We start from the raw sequence: 19,832 nt of genomic DNA, 5'->3' as shown, positions 1-19,832 counted from the left end.
TTTCTGGGTTTATAATCTTTTCAGATTTTATCATGGTATCAGAGCTATTCTATGTGCAAGAGTAGATTTTAGTTTTCATATTTGAGAGATTCGGGGGGGTTTAATAAATCTTATTATAGTTTTTTGAAAAACCCAGTATGCTCTTCTCTTGCATCTTTACATGATCTTGAGAATCAAAAAAGTTGGACGAAATTTTTTATCGCTAGGGTTTGCACATGTGTTTTATGAAATCTAGTGATTGCAACATTTCTGGTTATACTGGAAGCATCTGTGGTTGTTCCAACGCATCCAGGAGGCTTGAGAAAGTCAAAATTTGGCTTTTGTTTCACCGAAATCAGAGATCGTCATACATAGTTGCAAAACTGGGGTATCAAGATCAAATCTGACAACCATCTTGCATATTTGGTGTTTTCAATCAATATTATAGGTTCCAACATTCCTTCTCTTGACTTTGGTAGCTGATTCAGCCTTTGCATGCCATTTTTTGGTTGTTGGGGTTATTTTTTATATCTAAAGTCATTCTATTTACACTAGATCTACATCTTCTATACATCAAATAGAAAAACGCCCTCTGGGTTTTGTTCGCAGCACAAAAAAACCATCTGGGTATCTTTTAGTTTTTGCATGTAGAGTGTATATTTTTCAAAAATGCACTTAGAAAGTTACAATAGGACCCCTCTCCATTGGTTGTTGCAGTTTTGAAGGTCGTTTTCAAATGCTTCATTCTTGCTCATACGGACTCCTTTTTCCACGAATTTTTTTCTAATTCTGGATATTTTTTTGTGCTTTATGCACTAGTGCAGTCATTTTTTTATTTTGATGCAGATATGTTTTCAAAATTGCAGATTCTCAGTCGTGACATGGCATAGTTCTCATTTTGTGAACTTCGAAGGATCATAACTTTCACATATGACCTTGTATCGAGGTGATTCTTTTTTTGAAAGTGCATGATTTTTTGTGTAGATTGTAGTGGTGTTGTTTATTTTTTTGGATATTGTGCCAAAAGTTCATTCTCAGCATATGCTTTTCATGGGGATTTTGTAATGCATTGAAATCAAGACCACTTAGTATTTATTGCTAGTGGTAGTTGTAAATGCACTAATATAAAGTGTCAAATCATAATTTATTGGGGGGGTCTTTGATTGAGTGAAAAGGAGGGGGGGGGTTATCTTGATTGTGTTCTCTTCCTTTCGACATTTTTTTCTGCACTTCTTCATCATGGATCAAACAATAGTGCCTATCCTAACTCCATATAACTACTTTGAGTGGAAATCACGCATGACAATCTACTTAAGAAAAGCTGGATTACATAGGATAACTATGGGGCTTGAAACTGAACCTACTAAAGATGAAGATAAGCCTAAGTGGTTTAACAAATGTGATGAGGCATATGGAACATTGTGTTTGTCTATTTCTCCTAACTTGCTCTTTCATATTGAGTTTTTAAATTCGCCAAATAAAATCTAGAAAAAGTTAGAAACACTATTTGGCACACAAGATTCAATGAGGGGTCATATGTTGGAAAATGAACTAATTAGTTTAAGTCTAGGCAATTTCAACACAATCCAGGATTTCTTCACTAAATTGAAATCACTAAGGTTGCAGTTAAAAAAATGTGGAATTGAAAAGAAAGATGAACAATTGATTCTTAGTATTCTCTCTAAGCTAAATTCAGAATATTTTGTGTTTGTTTCTACCTTCTATGCTACTAAGGGTGCACTTGGTACACAATTTACCATGCCATCTCTAGATGATTTTTCTATCTCTCTCACTCGGGAATAGGATAAGCTAATTCAGATGGGCACTCTTAAGTCCTCTAAGTCACATGCCCTAGCTACCAACCAAGGCACAAAAGAACAGAAAGGACAAAGTAGTAATAACAATAGTAAGGATAAGAAACAAAAGAATAGCAAGGAGAAGAAGGATCAGACATCACTTGCTTTAAAAGCAACTAATGAGACCCAATCTTCCAAGGGTGACAAGCCTAAGAAGGAGAGGGTCCAATGTGCCTATTGTAAAAGACCTGGTCATGATGAACATAAATGTCTGAAGAAACAAATTGATCACTTGACACACATTCTTAAGAAGAATAATATCAATGTTCCTGAGTCAATTAAATAGAGTTCTAGTGAGGGGTCTAACAAGGCAAAAGAAAACAGTAAGGGGAAACGAAAGGGCAAGGCCCTTGTTGCATTTGCTTCTTCACCATCCACTTGGGTTCACGATTCAGGTGCTTCACACCACATGGCTTCATCTAAGGAAGAATTTGCATCTTTGGAGTCGTGTACTATGCCTTCTATTTTGATGGGTGATGACACTCCTGTTGAGGTGTGTGGGAGAGGGTTTTTTGATGTGAGGTATGCCACATTTGATGATGTTCTTTATGTGCCCTCATTATCAACTAATCTCCTATCAATATACCAGATCACTCACACAGGTTTGGGCAAGCGGGTTGAGTTCACTCCTGATTCAGTGGAGATTCGTGAGTTGCACAGTGATTCTACAGTTGCAGTTGGGAGAGTAGATCATCAGTCACGACTCTATCTATTTTCTCAATTTGCTCCTGATCCTCCTTCGACTATTTTGCTCATTCATTCTAATGATGTGAGTAGATTATGGCATGAGTATTCTGGCCATCTTAACTTTCGCTACTTGCAGCAACTCAACCAACAGAGTATGGTCACAGGGTTGCCTTCAGTTCAGTTTTCAAGTGGTGTTTGCCAAGGTTGCATACTTGGTAAGCATCCTAAGGAAAATTTTGATAAAGGAAAGGCATGGAGAGCTTCACAGATATTGGAGTTAGTTCACAGTGATTTGACTGGTCCATTCCAGCATCCTTCATTCAGCAGGGCCAGATATGTCCTCACATTCATTGATGACTTTTCTCGATATACTTGGGTGTACTTTCTCAAATAGAAGTCTGAGGTATTTGATCAGTTTCAGGACTTCAAAACTTTTGTAGAAAAGCAATCCGGGAAATCCATCAAATTTTTGCGCACTGACAATGGTGGTGAGTATGTCAACCATCGGGCTGAGAGCTTTTGTACTTCAGAGGGAATTGATTTGCAGCATTCAATTCCATACAATCCTCAATAGAACGGTGTGGCAGAATGGAAGAATAGGTCCTTGAAGGAAATGGTGAATTGCATGATTCACTCCAGATCTCTTACACCACAGTATTGGGTAGAGGCCATTAATTATGCTTGTTATATCCAAAACTGTGTTCCTCACCGAGCCTTGAAGGGAATCACTCCTTTTGAAGCTTGGAGTGGTCGGAAACCATCAGTTAAGCACTTCTGAGTTTTTGGTTCTCCTGCATGGGCCCACATTCCTGTAGAGAAATGCAAGGCCTTGGATCCCCAGAGTAGACCTTGCATATTTGTAGGTTATCCTGATGGTGTGAAGGGATATCGGTTGCTCCACCCTACTACACATGAGTTGTTTATTGAGAAGAGTGTTCAGTTTGAGGAGGGCTCCTCGAGCTCACTTTCTACCACTTCTCCAACTCCTTCTACTTTGGCATTAGAGTCACTTGGGATACAAAATAGCTCCTCTAATGATTCAGATTCACCTGAGAAGTCTTCTACCTCCACTTCTGATGCAGAGAATGATTCAGAGGACTCACCTCCTTCCTCTCCTAGTCATCATTCAGAGGTTGATGATTCTCCATCTTTCGGTCCACTTTGGGCTAGACAAACCTTGCAGTCTGCAGGTGATTGGGTTGGGGATCCATTAGACACCAGGTGGACTTGTTCACAGTTCTAGGGTGCTCCACATGTCTTCATTGCTACTGCCTCAGATCCACAGTCTTTTCATGAGGCTTCTGGTATTCCTAAGTGGGATACAACTATGTAGGAGGAGTATAGTACCTTAATGAGGAGCCACACTTGGGATCTCGTCCCTCTTCCTAAGGGAAGAAAACTTGTTCAATGTAAGTGGATCTATCAGACAAAATTTGTAGCAGATGGGTCGGTTGACAAGTATAAGGCTCGCTTGGTCACCAAAGGATTCTCCCAAGTTCCTGGGATTGACTACTTTGAGACTTTTGCGCCGGTTGCTCGAATGAATTCCATCCGAGTTGTTCTTTCCATTGATGCAGCTAATCATTGGGAAGTGCACCAGATGGATGTGAAGAGTGTTTTTCTTCACGATGACCTTCAGGAGGAGATCTACATGGAGCAGCCATAGGGGTTCCTTCAGGATTCTTCACTTGTGTGTCATCTTCGGAAGTCTTTCTATGGCCTCAAACAGGCTCCTCGGGCCTAGTATGCCAAGATGGACTCCTTCCTTTTATCAGTTGGGTTCACTCGGTGCCATTCTGATCCCAATGTCTACATTCTGCAACAGGATGATTCACTCCTATTTTTGGTTTTGTATGTTGATGACTTGTTGATTACAGGGAGTTCTTCATCCACTATTGGGGCTGTCAAAACTGCCCTTCATGACAGGTTTTTGATGACTAACTTGGGCTTGTTGCATTACTTTCTTGGGATTGAGATCTACCAGTCTTCTTTTGGGATCACCATCAACCAGTCCAAATATGCTCTAGATTTTCTCTCGAGGTTTCATATGGCTGATTGTAAGCCTGCTCCGACTCCCTTTCTTTCTGGAGTCAAACTTGAGGCTCAGTGTTCTTCTCCACTTGTTGATGGCACTTTGTACCGACAGCTTGTTGGGAGTCTCATTTATCTGACTCATATGAGACCTAACATTTCATATGTTGTAGGCATGGTCTCTCAATTCATGCACGAGCCTCATGAGCTGCACTGGAAAGCAACCAAGGGAATCCTTCACTACATTTAGGGTACTCACAGTTTTGGGATTCACTATGTAGCAAGCATTGAGCTTGACTTGGTGGGCTACACAAATTCAGATTGGGTGGGTGATTCTCAAGATCGCAAATCTACTTCAGGTTACAGCTTCTCACTTGGTTCAGGTCATGTTTGTTGGTCGAGCAAGAAGCAGTCTGCTATTGCTCTATCTTCTACTAAGGCTGAGTATCAGGGGGCTGTGAATGCCGCCACTGAGGCCATTTGGATTCAAAATATCCTCACTGAGTTTGGTATCCAGATCAGATGGCCATCAGTCATATTTTGTGACAACAAGAGTGCCATTCAGATCTCACGGAATCTAGTCCATCATCAGCGAACCAAACACATCGAGATCCACATGCACTACATCTGAGAGCTCATCCATGGCCACGTCATCGACCTTCGCTATTGTCCGAATTCCAAGAAGGTTGCTGATATCTTCACCAAACCCTTCACTGAGAGAAAGTTCCTTCATTTGCGAGCTTTGTTGGGGGTGCAAGATGCTTCATCTTCTGGGGGGGCTTCTTCCTCTCACTCGGAGTCCTGACTCTCTCTACTCTTGGGGGGGGTCTCTTTTCTCTCTCTTTTTGGGGGAATTTTATGTACATGGGTACCTCATTAGGCTTGATTTGTCGGGACCCATTTCTACATCCACCTAAGCTTCGCTTATGGGGGGGTGTTAGTGTAGGTTTTTATATCCTAGTGGGTTATTTATTTTTTCCCTATATTCCTGGGTTTTTTTCTACACTTCTTTTAATCTTGCTTAGGTTAATAAATCATGCTTAATTAGGTGAGTGGTTATGAGGTGTCACCTTCCTACATGTGTGCATCCATTTTCTATCTTGGGAAGATACTTGCTATCTTTAGTCCAAGAGATGGTTGCTCTTGATTGGTCGGTATTGCCACCTCTTCCCTCTCCCTGGTCTATAAAAGCATGCTACCTGGCTTGTATTTGACATCTCTTGATTTTGCATCCTCTTAATGCTATTTTGCTTCTAGAATTTGCATTACTCTCTTGGATACTAACTCTGTGTTGCTACTTTGATTTCATATCATTTGCACTATTTTTCTGGGTTTATAATCTTTTCAGATTTTATCAAAATTAACTCAAGAAAAGCCCATGTTTTGCATTGGAGGGAAATTATAGAAAATAAAGCAAATCAAAAATCAAAAAAGAGCCTCCATTTAGATAGAAGCAACCTTGAACACAGTCAACACATAGCTAGAACAATGAGCAGGGATACGTCACTAAGAGCCATCCAGACATATTGGAGAAAAGGGTTTTTAATGAGCATAGAGATCACACACACAACAAGATGAAAATATAGATGAAGACATGATTAATATAGAGATAAGTCATTGATATATTCAAAGGACACAATCAAAAGAACATAACAATGTATACTCGGTTCAAAAAGGACTAAAGGTCTGAAAATACAAAGCCTTTACAGGGACAGTCTCTATTCATCAATCATCCATTCACAGCCTCTGTGAAGATAGTCAATGTGTTCATATTGATACCCAAACCAAAGGTTTGCCACATTGTCAATACAAAGATAAAAGTAGCAGTCCAAAGTCTAGTAAGGACAAAGATATAATGATTTGCACCATTATAGTCCAAACACTTAAGAGTGATGGGGCAATGAGCAATGTTGAATATTCATGGAACCTCATCAAATAAAGGAGGTTAAAGAATATAAAATAGCATCTTCATTCATGAAGGTTTTAGGGAGGATAGTATGATTTGGTAAATTAATGCAGAGACCATTGTCCATGCAAACAAAAAGTTGTAACATGAAGATTGGACAGTGGTAAGATATGGTATTATTTAATGAGCTCAACATTAGTTGTCACATATAGAGAAATGAAACCCTAATGAATGTTATGAGATTTACAGGAAAACAATGACTTTAATGTGAACAAGATCAAAATCCTCAGGGAAGAGATTTTTGGTCATATTATAGTTACTAAAAGAACCCTAGAATATTGTAACAATACAGTGGTGAGGTCGAAATGAAGAAGCAGCACCAAGACAAGACAAATCATACATACATAGCCATTAAACCAAATTGAGTGTCTAGTGTCTTTAAAAGGAGAAACACTTCAATCACAAAACTAATGAAAGGCCATAGTCAAGTTTAGTAGATGAGAGACAAAGAGCACCAATATGCAGTATCAAGGTCATTATCATGATAATCTACAGCCCATGCAATTGGGAAGGTAGTGTTAAAAGATAGGGATAGACATCATGCTTGCAGATCTAATGATAGTAGAAAAATAATAATGGCACCCGAAGATAGTAACAATGTTCAAAGCACTTGAAGAAGCCCTCATTCCTCACCAAAGACCAAGGGACAAGGTTTCTTAATGAAGAGCAGTGTGAGAGGTCAAGACAATCACCATGGAAATTTAAGATATCATGAAGATGTCTCAAAATATAGAGAGCAGCATATAAGCAATCAGTATAGACTTCAATAACTATCATCATGAAATTGAAGATAGCATGTCTTATGAAGGGACTTTATGAATAGCAAGGTCATCACATAGTATAGGCATCTATGGTTGATAAATACATCATACTTATCAAGAACAAAGTAAAAGATCCCATAGCCTCACGCCATAAGGGATAGTCTAGAGACACTTTTAGAAAACAATCACAGTGGTTTTTCAAAAGTTTTTATAGAAAAACACAGTGTATGTACAAATTTGCATCTTTAAGGAATTATTCATTCACAGTCCAAACAAAGTATAATGATCAAAGAGGAGATTTATAAAAGTTCATTGTCAAACCTACCATGGAGACCAATGTGTTACAGAGACCTATAGGTCAAACACCAAAGAACAATCACAAATACACAAAGGGCAGTAAGGGTTTATATATGCAGTACCAGTATTTGGAATTTCTCAAGACAATGATAGGATATCAAATGGAGTCACAATAGTCAAACAATAACAATCATCATTGACAGACAAGAAGACAACCTTCATAGAAAGTAAGAAGTGCATGTTATAGCCAGCCTTCACTATTGGAGGTTATTAGGCTATAATTCAAGCCCATGGAATCATAAAAGGAATGACTAATTACAGTCATATAAGACTATTACAACACACCATATGAAAAGAGAAGCCCTCTTAGAAGTGGAGGATGTAATATTGATTATAGTGTCTTGTGTAGGTATCAAGAAATTAGGGGCATTGATCTGTCCAATATAAGAGGTGACAATGAAAATACAGTCCCAACAACATGAAAAACTCTCAAACACAAACCAGTGGCATCAAAAACAAACTCTTAGTGAAGAAAAGATTTAACAAGAGAAGTATGATTGATAGTAGTGACTGTCAAAGGAGTAGTGATGAACATAGTGAGCCTATTGGAAGAGTTTTAACAACACAAGCAATGTAATGGTAGCCCACAGCTAGTGAGAGCAGGGAATAGAAAGAGTGTAGTGCCTTAGTTCTTAGGACCTAAAGGCAGACTGAACATGATAAAGCTACCCCCCACTAAGAAAGGACAAATCACTACTCTAAGTAGTCATGTCAAATGCACATTCGTAACAAAAGATCATACTCAGAAGTGTATCTTGTTTAGAGAAAAAGTCAATCCAAGTGACAGTAAATAGTGCATCATCAAATCACGGTGAACACTGTCAAAGTTACTGTCAAAATTAGGATAGTGCCCATACACAATTTAAGAGCATCTTTGCAGGCTTGACAACTTATGGTCACAGTTAGGAAATATTTGAAAGGAAATGTTGCAGATAGCAGTCATTAAGATAGTAGCCAAGTATAAGTCTAAAGACAGAACCATGAGTTGTAATAATGAAGTACTAAGACAGATTTTTAACACGCCATGAATATTCCATCAAACACAAGTCCATACACAAAAGAATCCATTAATGGAAATTCTTCAATCAAAGTCCTAAGCAGCTCAAAATGCAGTCATTGTATGATAGTTGATGACAGATATGCCAATAAACAATCTCTTATTAAAGTTTAAATAAACATCATATGAAGCGTCCAAGGGATATATGTCAATTTTAGTCATAAATAGAAGCATTTAAGAAAAATCCTCTTCGTCATAGTGAAAGGTAATCAGCAGGAATCACACTCATCAAACCAAGCAGAGGTTTGAAATTCATAGAGGTATTAAGAACAACTTACAAGAACAAGATCAGATACTATCAAAAGAAAACAATCATAAAATCTGATCTAAAACGGTCAGGATACTAATGAATAGTAAATTTGAGAAAAGTAACAGTGCTAGGATTTTGATGCCCTTTGAGTTCATTATTAATTTAAACCTGAAAAATAAGGATCTTTCAAGGTGAATGCAGTAGTTCAAGTGCAGTTGTGAACCCCCATGGGTTAATTACCAGTTGGGACAAGCTTTCCAGCAGTTTACCTTGAGTTATGAGTAGTTTTGACCCCCTTTTGCATGCTATTCACTCAAATTCGACCCCATAAGCATCAAATATTGCATGCATTAGTTTGGACCAAAAAAGAAGGGATTTTTATGAGAAAGAAGCAGTTCAAGATTAGTTTAAGACCCCACATGAATTCATCATGACTCAAGAGTCCTTTTGGGCTCACATACACTCAATTTCAAAACAGTTTTGCATGCTTTTATGCATGCTTTCAAGGAAAATTTGACCCAAGGCTTTATCATGCAAATTTGAAAAAGATTATCATGCAAACTAAGTTACTTCTTTCACTTGATTCCAGGTCCTTTTTCTATTTATTCTTCTATTCTTCTCATTATTGAGGGGTTCTTTTCTTTCTTTGGGCATGTATTGTAGCCTTTGCATCTCTTTCAAGCTGAAGGAAGCATTGTAACGCAGATTTTTAGGAGTATTTTTAGATTTGTAAACTACAATTCCTTTTTTTTCAATAAAGAACATCAGTTTTCCTTCTCAAATCTTTCTTTTCTTTTGCAATGAATGGATGATTTGATGCAATTTTGTGATTTATTTTCAAATCCTTGATTTTGTCTCATTCAAGCAAAGTTGAAGCAAGAAATTTAATGATTAGTATAGGTTATAAGTTGTGTTTTTTGAATACTAGTAGGTTGAAGTTCTGAAGATTCATGTTTTCCTTCAAACAATCATAAGATTCAATACCTTCGTGTGCAATATTTATGTATTACTTCGATTCAAATTGAGTTGTAATAAATAAGGTTTCTCTTGTTGAAATGTATTATGAGTTAGTGCAGCTGATTAGGCTTCTTAAACTTTTGGTGCATCACCTCTTAGGATAGGTTTCATTTCCAGTTATCTTTCTATCCTTTTTCCATCGAAGAAGTTATTTTTAGGAGGTTTTCATTAGGAAACCAGCCCTCCTTGAAGGTTCACCTTCAATTTAAGCAACCCACAAGCTTGAAGGTGTTTCCATGTTTCACACAATTGTTGGGTTTTACACTTAGCACATCAGGCACAATCCTCCATGACAATAGATACATGAGTTTACTCTTATCGCTATATCATAATAGCACCTTTTCTTAACTGTCGAAATCATGTACTTCGGTGACAACTTCACTCTAGGCTAGTGCTATATTGCAACATCCTTACCTTAGTGTTACACCTTATTTACGATATTGTGATAACCATATCACTTAGCCTTTCATCATTGTATTGCAACATTCTTGTTTTAACAATACACCTTTTATGTGATACTATGATAACCTTGTTACCTTGCTTTTCTTATCGCCATATTGCTACCCACTAAATATGATAAAGAAAGGGTCATGTGGGATTGTGATAATTAATTATGGAGTAATATTTGGTCCTAGAAGACATAGCGAGCAAGGTAAAAAGAGACTCTTAGGAAAAAATATGGGAGATGTAAATGAGAATGACTAATTATGGAGGTAACTTGAGGGATAAAAATTTAAACATGGGTGATTTTTTAGGGTCCTAACATGTGCATAAAGTGTAACAAGGAGAAGAGTGTATATCTCCACATTAAAGTGATTGTATATGCCTTACTGAGAGCAGTGTCTTTAAGGTAGCATACATGCATCCAAAAGACAAGCACATTTACATTATGATATGTCCCCAAGCAAGGAAAAAATAAAGGAAAATAGAGAACATGACAAAAAAGAGAACATAAGGGACCCACTAACTCTGGGATCAGTTTGTGTGTATGATAACTCATATATATTAAGTAAAAATATTGCCTTTGGTTGACCTCATCTGCCAAAGGTAGTAGAACTACAAGCACAATGGATGAAGAGAACATAAGATAAGTCTATTTGTATCAACATGGAAGAGACCAAAAAGAGATTTCAATGCCTTGCATTGTCCCCAAGTAGACAACACAAAGGCACATTTACGAATAGTAGCACATGTACAACATATAGAAGAATTGAGATACAAATATAGGAATGCCACAATAGATTGGTCCCTCTATTTATTTACGCCAACTATAGATGTCTAAAATCAATTAAATTATAATTAAATTAATATTGAACTAATTTATCCTTTTTGCATAATTAATCATATTAATTATGTCAATCCTTATTCTTCTCAAAATTAATTAAATTATATTTTAATTAATTTTGTCACCTTGGCCATATAATTAATTTATCTAATTCTTCTAAAATTATTACAAATCCCAAACCTTAGTCAATATTTCCCTTTAAACCTAGTTAGTTAATTAATCATGATTAATTAACTAATGTCTTGATTCCTACAAACCACCCTCCTAATCCCCATCACTTAGCCTGATTAATCCTAGCCTAATCATGATCATTATTTTTCTCAATTTAAATTCCTCCACTCATTCTCTCTCATCTTGTCCCATCCCGCTAATTCATCCACTTGCATTATAATCTTCAATTATCCCACCTAATTACCCCATCTAATCATTTGCATATTCCTAATCACCATTATTAGGGATGGGTCATTTCTTTTCCATAAATGACTTTCCCATCTCATCTCCTAACCTTAAATGCCACCCACTTTTGTCTATCCAAGGAATTTCAAATTCCTTGAATCTCCCCATTCCATCTCTTCCCAAGGAATTTTTAGTTCATTTATGCTTTATTATTCCAATGCCCCCTCTTTCTTGGGAATTTTTAATTCCCCTTTTCCTCTTCCAAGGAATTTATAAATTATTTTCTCCTCTTCCCAAGGTACTTGAGGATATCTTCCCCATGTACTTGAGAAGTGTGGAGACAAAAAATGCCTTTATGGAAAATCTCTTGGATCTCCTACTTGTCCCCTCAAATCCTTCTTTCAATCCCAGCCCTCCATCTCTTTTCAATCCTAACTGTCCATTATGGGCCCCTTAAATCTATAAATTCGAGTCTCCTCCCTTCACAAATCATCCATCATTTTCATATTGCCATTTTCTCCATTTGAGCCAAGAAATAATTCATCACACCCTTAGTATACCCAAACCTTACTACACCTAATCCATTTGTCCATCCTTTAAGCATCATCATATTGTTGTGTTTTGGAGAGAAATCCACATCCCTCAACATCAAAAGAACAAATCAAGTGGAGATAAGGGTGCATTCCACTTAAGATCAATCAGAGGAGGTGAAGAAAGAAGGTATAAAAAGGTTATTTGTGTATTGTGAATGCTCTAATGTGCTTATGCTTTATTTTAAGCATCTAACCTTCCAACCATTTTTCCTCATCCTCACCAACAAATCAAAAAGGTTCATTCAAAGAGAGCCTAAAAAAATATTAACATATCAAGTAGCACAACATGGAGAAACTGCATTACAAACAAGCAAACACACTTAAGAGATTCCACGACATGAATGAAGATAGTCAAGCAAATTATCTGCCCCCAATTTTGCTTAACATAATTTAGGGATGGTGGACAAGATGCAAGAGAAGTAACATCAAGAATGGTAGATGGAGCTACTGCAATTTCCAAACAAGGACCATGCTTTAATGATGGATTGCTTTGTTTGTCACTAGGAGATAGGGTTAATGCTTTAGAAAATCTTGAAGATAACTCATGTTTTATTTTACTAACCTCATACATATCATCAGCATCATTAAAATCAACATTGTTATTTGCATCAACATTTTCAACATCATGAACATTATGATCCATATCATCATATAAATTAATCACAATATGATCTTTGATGTGAAAAGAACAATTATAATGCTTAGACAATTTAATGTCTTCCTCATTTGGACTAGTCATAGTTTGGTCAAATGGGATCAAATCATTAGGATGTGTTTTAGGGGAGGAAATTATTTGAGAAGAAAGCTCATAGGCCTTAGCATAGTGTCTTTGACATTGGTCTCGAGCGATGTTTTTTTTTTTTTTATTTGACTTTGAATTTAAGAAGACTTGGTATCAACCAACATTGGCTTCTTCTCTTCCTTTCTTGAAGGAGGAACAAAAGGAACCTCACTACATTGAGAGATATAAGATGTTGGACATTTGTATGATATAGGAGGTGGAACTGAAGAACAAATAGGAGGAATAGAAGGTGCAAGAAGGAGCTCAGATCCAAGATGAGGAAGTGGAACATCCTTAGGTTTTCTGAACTTGGAAATCATTTCATTTTTATACTTCTATTAAGATAAGAAGAAAATATTTTGACAAGGTTGTAATGGTTGAGGTGTTTGAGGCCAAAAGAAGTCAAGGGAAAAGTTTCCATGACTCACTAAAGGCTTATAGAGACTATGATTGATTGTGAAAATTTCTCCATTGTGAAGGAACTTCAAACACTTATGGATAGGAGAAGCAATAGCTTTCATGGAAGTAAGCCAAGGTAGTCCTAATATTACTTGTAAATGGTTGGAGATTGTAATAATGGCAAAGGTGACATCTAAGAAATCCTTACCAACTTCAATGGGAAGAGTAATAGAACCATAGGTAGGGAAAGAAAAACCATCATAATTCTTAATCATCACATCAAATTTGTCACAAGATTCTTGATAAAATTGTCTTGTAAAGAGATGTTCTTTAGTTATAACATTCACCATACACACAGGGTCAACAAGTGCTCCTTGAGATAATTTACCATTAATCTTTATTGAAATGTATAAGGGTCCATCAGGTACCTTACTAATATCCTTGGGATCAAAGGTAATGCAAGGTTCAGGCTTAGATTTTGGTTTGGGTTTGGGTTGGTCAATAAGATTGACAACATTGTTGGCCTCAACATAAGTGTTATCAATTTTCATGATAGTAGGGTTGTTAGGCTCAATAATATTGGTGGAAAAGGAAGGTAATAAGTTGGTAGGCTTGACAGAGTTAGTAGAATGAGAAGACAAGGGATGGTATAGATTTGCAAATTTTGGTTATGAGGTGCAACTCATTTGTTTCCTTTGTCATTAACACCCACAACAATTCTGGTATTGGAATCAATAAGAAATTGGACAAGATGTTTCAACCTATAACACTTCTTAATATCATGGCCAAGTTGATGGTGGTATTGGTAAAAATCTTTGGGATCATGGGGAGTTGGAAATGGTTTGGAAGGTTCATATGGTTGAGAGGAAGAAGTTTCAAAATATTAGCATTAATCAACTGCAACATAACATTATGCAAAGATTCATAAAGTGGTATAAAAATGAGTTGGTTTAAAAATGGATGATAAAGGAGCCACACCTAGTGTTGTAGTTGCCACTTGCATATCAACATTGTTTGAGGAATTATTGATCTTAATGAATCCTTCATTTTTTTTTAAACCCTTGGAAAATTTGTTGAGTGGCATCATTCTTCTCAACCTGAAGTTGATAATTATGATGATTAAAAGAAGTAAAATTAGAAAATAGCAACCTATCTCTAATGTCTTTTTGCAAATTAGAAATGAAAACTCTTTAAACATCCATATCAGGCACAAGATAAGAAATTTGAGCATGCAAATGTACCAATAAAATCAGACACTTTTTCCTTAACATCTTCTTTACAATGAATCAAAGTACTCAAAGAAATTTGAGGACCAATACTATTTTAAATTGTTGAATGAAAGTATTAGCCAATTTTTAAAAAGAATCAATGGATTAAGGAGGCAAAGAACAAAACCATTGTGAGGCCTTGTCTCTAAATTTCCTAGAAAACAATTTAGTCATAAGTCTATGTGTAGCATCATAAATTGTCACTGGGTCAATTTACACCTCATGTTTGTGCCCCAACTTTATCACTCCTCCCCCTCATCTCCTATTTGAGTCCATTCAGTGCCTTAATTTCATCTTCTATGCCACATACACATACTAAATGACTCTTTGGAGGGGTGCCCTCCTCTCTAGGCCAAAATCTTGGTCCCTAGTTGAGGAGGACCAAGGCATGGCACTAGCACCCTAGTCCCCCTCAATGGGGCCCATTTTTCAAGAGAGGGATGAGACCTATCTCTCTAGTGGTAAATGAATTTGGTGGCTCTATGTGACCGTTGGAGGTCATCCTAATCGATAAATTGACCTAGGATATCATATATTAAGGAATTTGATTAATTCATTTCAATCTAAGTCTCCATAACTAGCAATTTCATTCAATATATCAAGCATTCAATCATTCAAGTATTCATCATCAAGCATTTCTAGAAATATTCAAGTCTTCCTTTCCCCCATTCAGCCATTGCAAAGCAAATTAAAACATTCATATACAATCATGTGTGTGTGATTAGGGTTTTGTCTTGTTCATGTCATTTCATACAACATATGTGATTATATTCAAGAAGAAAAGAATCATCATCATTCATTGTAGATCTGAGGTATATCTTTCCATTATTTATTTCAGTATTTGCAATATTTCATTCAAGGTTAATAATTCCTAAATTGAGGTTTTCCTAACCTATTCCCTTCTCTAGTGTTTGTAGGAACAGGTACGGAGCTACAATCTTTGAAATTGGTTTTATTTACAATGATGAATCAATCCCCCATTGGAGTGCAAAAAGTGTAGAGGAACAGAGCGACTACCATCTCGGTCCTAATAAATTGGGAGCTCCTTCTAGGAACAGGTCAGAATACTCTTATAATCCTTGGATCTAGGTTTGTGGCTTGATCCAACGACTGTAGCTTATTGTTCACACATTTTTACTTTGATTCCAACACATTTACCCTAATTTCAGCATCCTCAATAAATCAATTCGACTCAAGGGAAAGAAGAGGCACACTAAAATACCTTGGAATTAGATCAGAATCTAGACCTATTGGATTTATATCTATCTAATTCCTAACTTTCCCTAATGTAATGATCCCCAAGTAAAAATTAGTGGTTTTCATCCTTAGTGTTGTAGAAACCCTATTTTTTCACCATTACATTTTGGTGAACCCGACTCATTACACCTTCAATTATTATTTATGTTCTCATGTCTGAGTGTTTATGCAATTTAAAATTCAAATTTACATTTACAAGTTTAATTTCCAATTGAATTTCAAAAATTTAGAGGTTAAATTCATAAAAACCCTAATTTTAAATTCTGAAAGTGAGCTTGTGGGTTGTCTAATTTTGATTAATTGTTTTAGATCTGGTTTAGAAACATTTCAATTATCAATTTTACATTCATAGATCTCATTTTAATCAAGTTACATAAATTTAGAGGTTTAATCCACACAAAAAATATATATATATTTTGGTTAATTGATTTGTGGATTGCTTATTTTTTTAAATCAATTTTTAGATCTGATTTATTTTCTATTTCACATATTATTACTTTTATTTTTACTTATATTTATCATAATCATGTGTTGGATAATGACTTCTTTCACTTCACATTGCTTCTTTTCATTCATAGGACTTTGACATATTGCATTTTTAGAATTTCCAAATTTCTTCCTTTCAATAAACTAGATCTCAAAGCTTTCATTTATAGTGCATGTTGTTTTATTGTGATATTTTTAGGAGAATTAATTGTATATATGGATCACATTAAATATTTTGTAGATTCCAATCTTATAAATATTAATGGAAAACCTAATACTTGTACCTCTCCTAGGGTATCTAATGTGAATGAAGAACAAGCTAATACTCCTATCAATGATCTCTCTAATGGAGAGGAAGCATTGAAGAGAAACAGGGAACCATCTTATTTTCATGCACATATCCTAGCACAAGGGGGTAAAGATCAAAATATTTATAACATTAAGAAATGATGAGACCTTAGATGATAAGGATCTTCCTTCCCAATCTACCAAAGAGGATATGATGATAGAAAGGAAAATCCTCTTCCACAAGATATTCCTTCTTCATCTACTTGTCCTTTTGTTCCTTCTAAACACATACTACAAAATTCAATTAAATTTATTATAATTTCCCTCTTCCTTTTCAATTAAGATATTCTTATAGGAGTGGTTTTAACATAATATCAAAACAAGGTTTTACAGGACAAGGACTTGGAAAATATGAATAAGTAATTAGAGTCCCTATAAACCCCCCTACACAAACTAACATAGAAGGCCTAGGATATTATCATAATTCTCCTATGGATGATCTCCTTAGTATTAAACACTTCAAATATCATCTTGCAAGACAAAAATCCTATCGCTCATCTAAAAGTGCTTCTTCTTCAAAAACTCCTTTTTGCTCATATCACCAAACTAATGATCACACTACTAATGATTGTCCTTATTTTCAAAATGGAATGCAAGGACTCATTGATAGAGGCATAGTTAAAATCATAGATGACAATGCTTCTTCTTCTAACAATCCTTGTCCTGCATCACAAGAGACAAAGCCTAATCCTATTTATGATGAGGAAATATTAGCAACTAGAATCTTTTGAAAATTAAAGTATTATAAGAATGTTGTTTTTCCTTTCATAAAGTTTAGCAAAAAGAATAAAGAAGGTGATGAGAATGGTCTCTTTCATCGTAGTTATTTTCATTTTCTTGGAAAGTATAAGGCATTTAAGGAATTTTCTCGAGAATAATTTGATATGACTCGAATAGATCTTTCAGCTCATATTACTCTCTTTCTTGGTGAGAAAGTAGTTTCTTAGCACTCTTCTCACCCTTCATGTTGCTCCTCACCCTATGACACAAGTAGTTGGGGGCTCTTTGTCATAAGAGGTGATGCTTTTTCAATATCAAACATCTTGGGGCAGCAACATCATTCATTCTTGCCTCTATCTTATTTCTTTTTTTTCTAAAGTTTCATTATTCCCTTTGGGGGTTGCATTTTTCATGTTTTGATATCCTTTATTGTGTGGAATGCTATGTGTTTTATGATTAATCTTTCTCTTTAGTAGAATATGTGATTCTTCATTCTAATTTTCTCTCTCTCCCTTTGAAGATTACCTCTTCTTTTGAGTAGCATTTTACATAAATTAAGGTCTTTTCTTGCATTGAATATTTCTTCATGTGAGTACATTGTGCATTGGCTTATGTCTAATCTCTCCTTAGAGGTTGTGTAATTTTTCTCATTGTCCTTATGCTTGGGGGTAAATGATTTTTCTCTCTTATACTTTCTAAGGAACCACTTTTCTTTTGTGGAGTGATGTTTTCTTATGATTTGATGCCATTCCTTGTGTGAAGTTGTTGTTTGCTAAAGGATTATCTCTTATACAAGAGGTGTAAGTCCTTGGATACAACCTCTTTTTCACTTGGAAAAGCATATCTATTATAAACAAATCCCTCCCATTGGGTCAAAAGTGTGTCATCCTTTATCAAGAATCCCTTTCACCTAGCAATAGGGGGAAGGTATGCATTCTTGGATATGTATAAGAAATTTTTGATGGAAGTAGTAAATGAAGTACCAAATGAACTATTTAAAAGACTGGAAGCAAGAAGACAAGCAGTAATAGAACTTGACAAGAAAATAAAGATAGAAAAGCTGCTTGTTGTATATCCAATGAATTCACCCAAAGAAATTGATGACTTAATTGTTGAAGCCAACCAGTCAGTATTTTCTACTGCACACCAACACATTGCTTTAATGGTTGGAAGAGTTAATGAGGTGACTAAGGAGACAGAAAATGCATGGGACATTTTCCTAGTGGAAAAAGAAAAACAAGAAGAATACATGAGCCACAAACCTATAAAGGTATATCAGAAAGAAAGAGACAAGGGTAAAGGTAAAGTTGGTGGACCACCCAGTATCAAGGTTAAAGACAACTTACCCCCACCTCCTTTGATTACTCCACCGGTAAAAACAATAGCTACAAAAGATCAACCAACAGTTGAAAGTATAGATGTAGAGGATGTCAATCCTAATCCTGAAGTCTTATACATAGTGGATGTTGATACTCAAAAGATCAACATTGTGGTAGACAAAGATATAGCTGATAAGACTGACATGGCTAGTGAGCCTCCGGTAGCTGAGAAAACTGATAACACATAGGAGAAACCGGCAGATGACAAAGAGAAAAAGGTAGAAACTCAGACTCAGACTGAGACAATGCAACAAACAGAGAAACAAATAGAGCAAAAGGCTCCCGAATAGGAACAACAACAAGAATAGGAATAGGTTCATAAGGAAACAGTGCCACCGGCAACTGGAGAAGTAGAAAAACCATTGCTTAAGGAAATGCAAACACAAACAGACCTACCAGAGGTCAATACAAGCTTGGTTACTTCCACTGGTGGTACTCAGAATGTTGGTTCATCATTAGGCTACAAATCAACTAATGTGACTGAAGTACTCTTGGATTCAATTAAAAAGATAATAGATTGTAGCTCACAAGCTTATAAGGCAATTGATGACACCATACCAATTTTGAAGGTAATTGCTCCTAACTGTAATATAGACAATAAAGATTCATTAGGATAACTTGATACCTTGTGTAAATATATCATAGAAAAAATTGAGAAAATAAAGGAAGAGACATTGAAGGACAAAGTAGAAATTGAAAAACAAAGATTCTTTGATGAGCAGATAAAGAAGTGTACTAGATATTTTGACACACTTCTACCGGAACTATGTAATTTATTAAAAGAGTACAAAACTCTGTACAAAGACACCTGTAAGACAAACTTTTTGACTGTAGATATTGATAAGAAGATGAGCAAGGTACAGGATGAAATCAACAAACTTGCAGATAATTTGGTTAACTCACCTGATACATTATTAGTTTTTGAACAGAAGATAACAAATTTTGAGGAAGAATTACTT

The sequence above is a fragment of the Cryptomeria japonica genome, chromosome 3, assembly GCF_030272615.1.
Source record: "Cryptomeria japonica chromosome 3, Sugi_1.0, whole genome shotgun sequence".
NCBI classification, from domain to species: Eukaryota; Viridiplantae; Streptophyta; class Pinopsida; order Cupressales; family Cupressaceae; genus Cryptomeria; species Cryptomeria japonica.
This window is presented reverse-complemented; position numbering follows the sequence as displayed.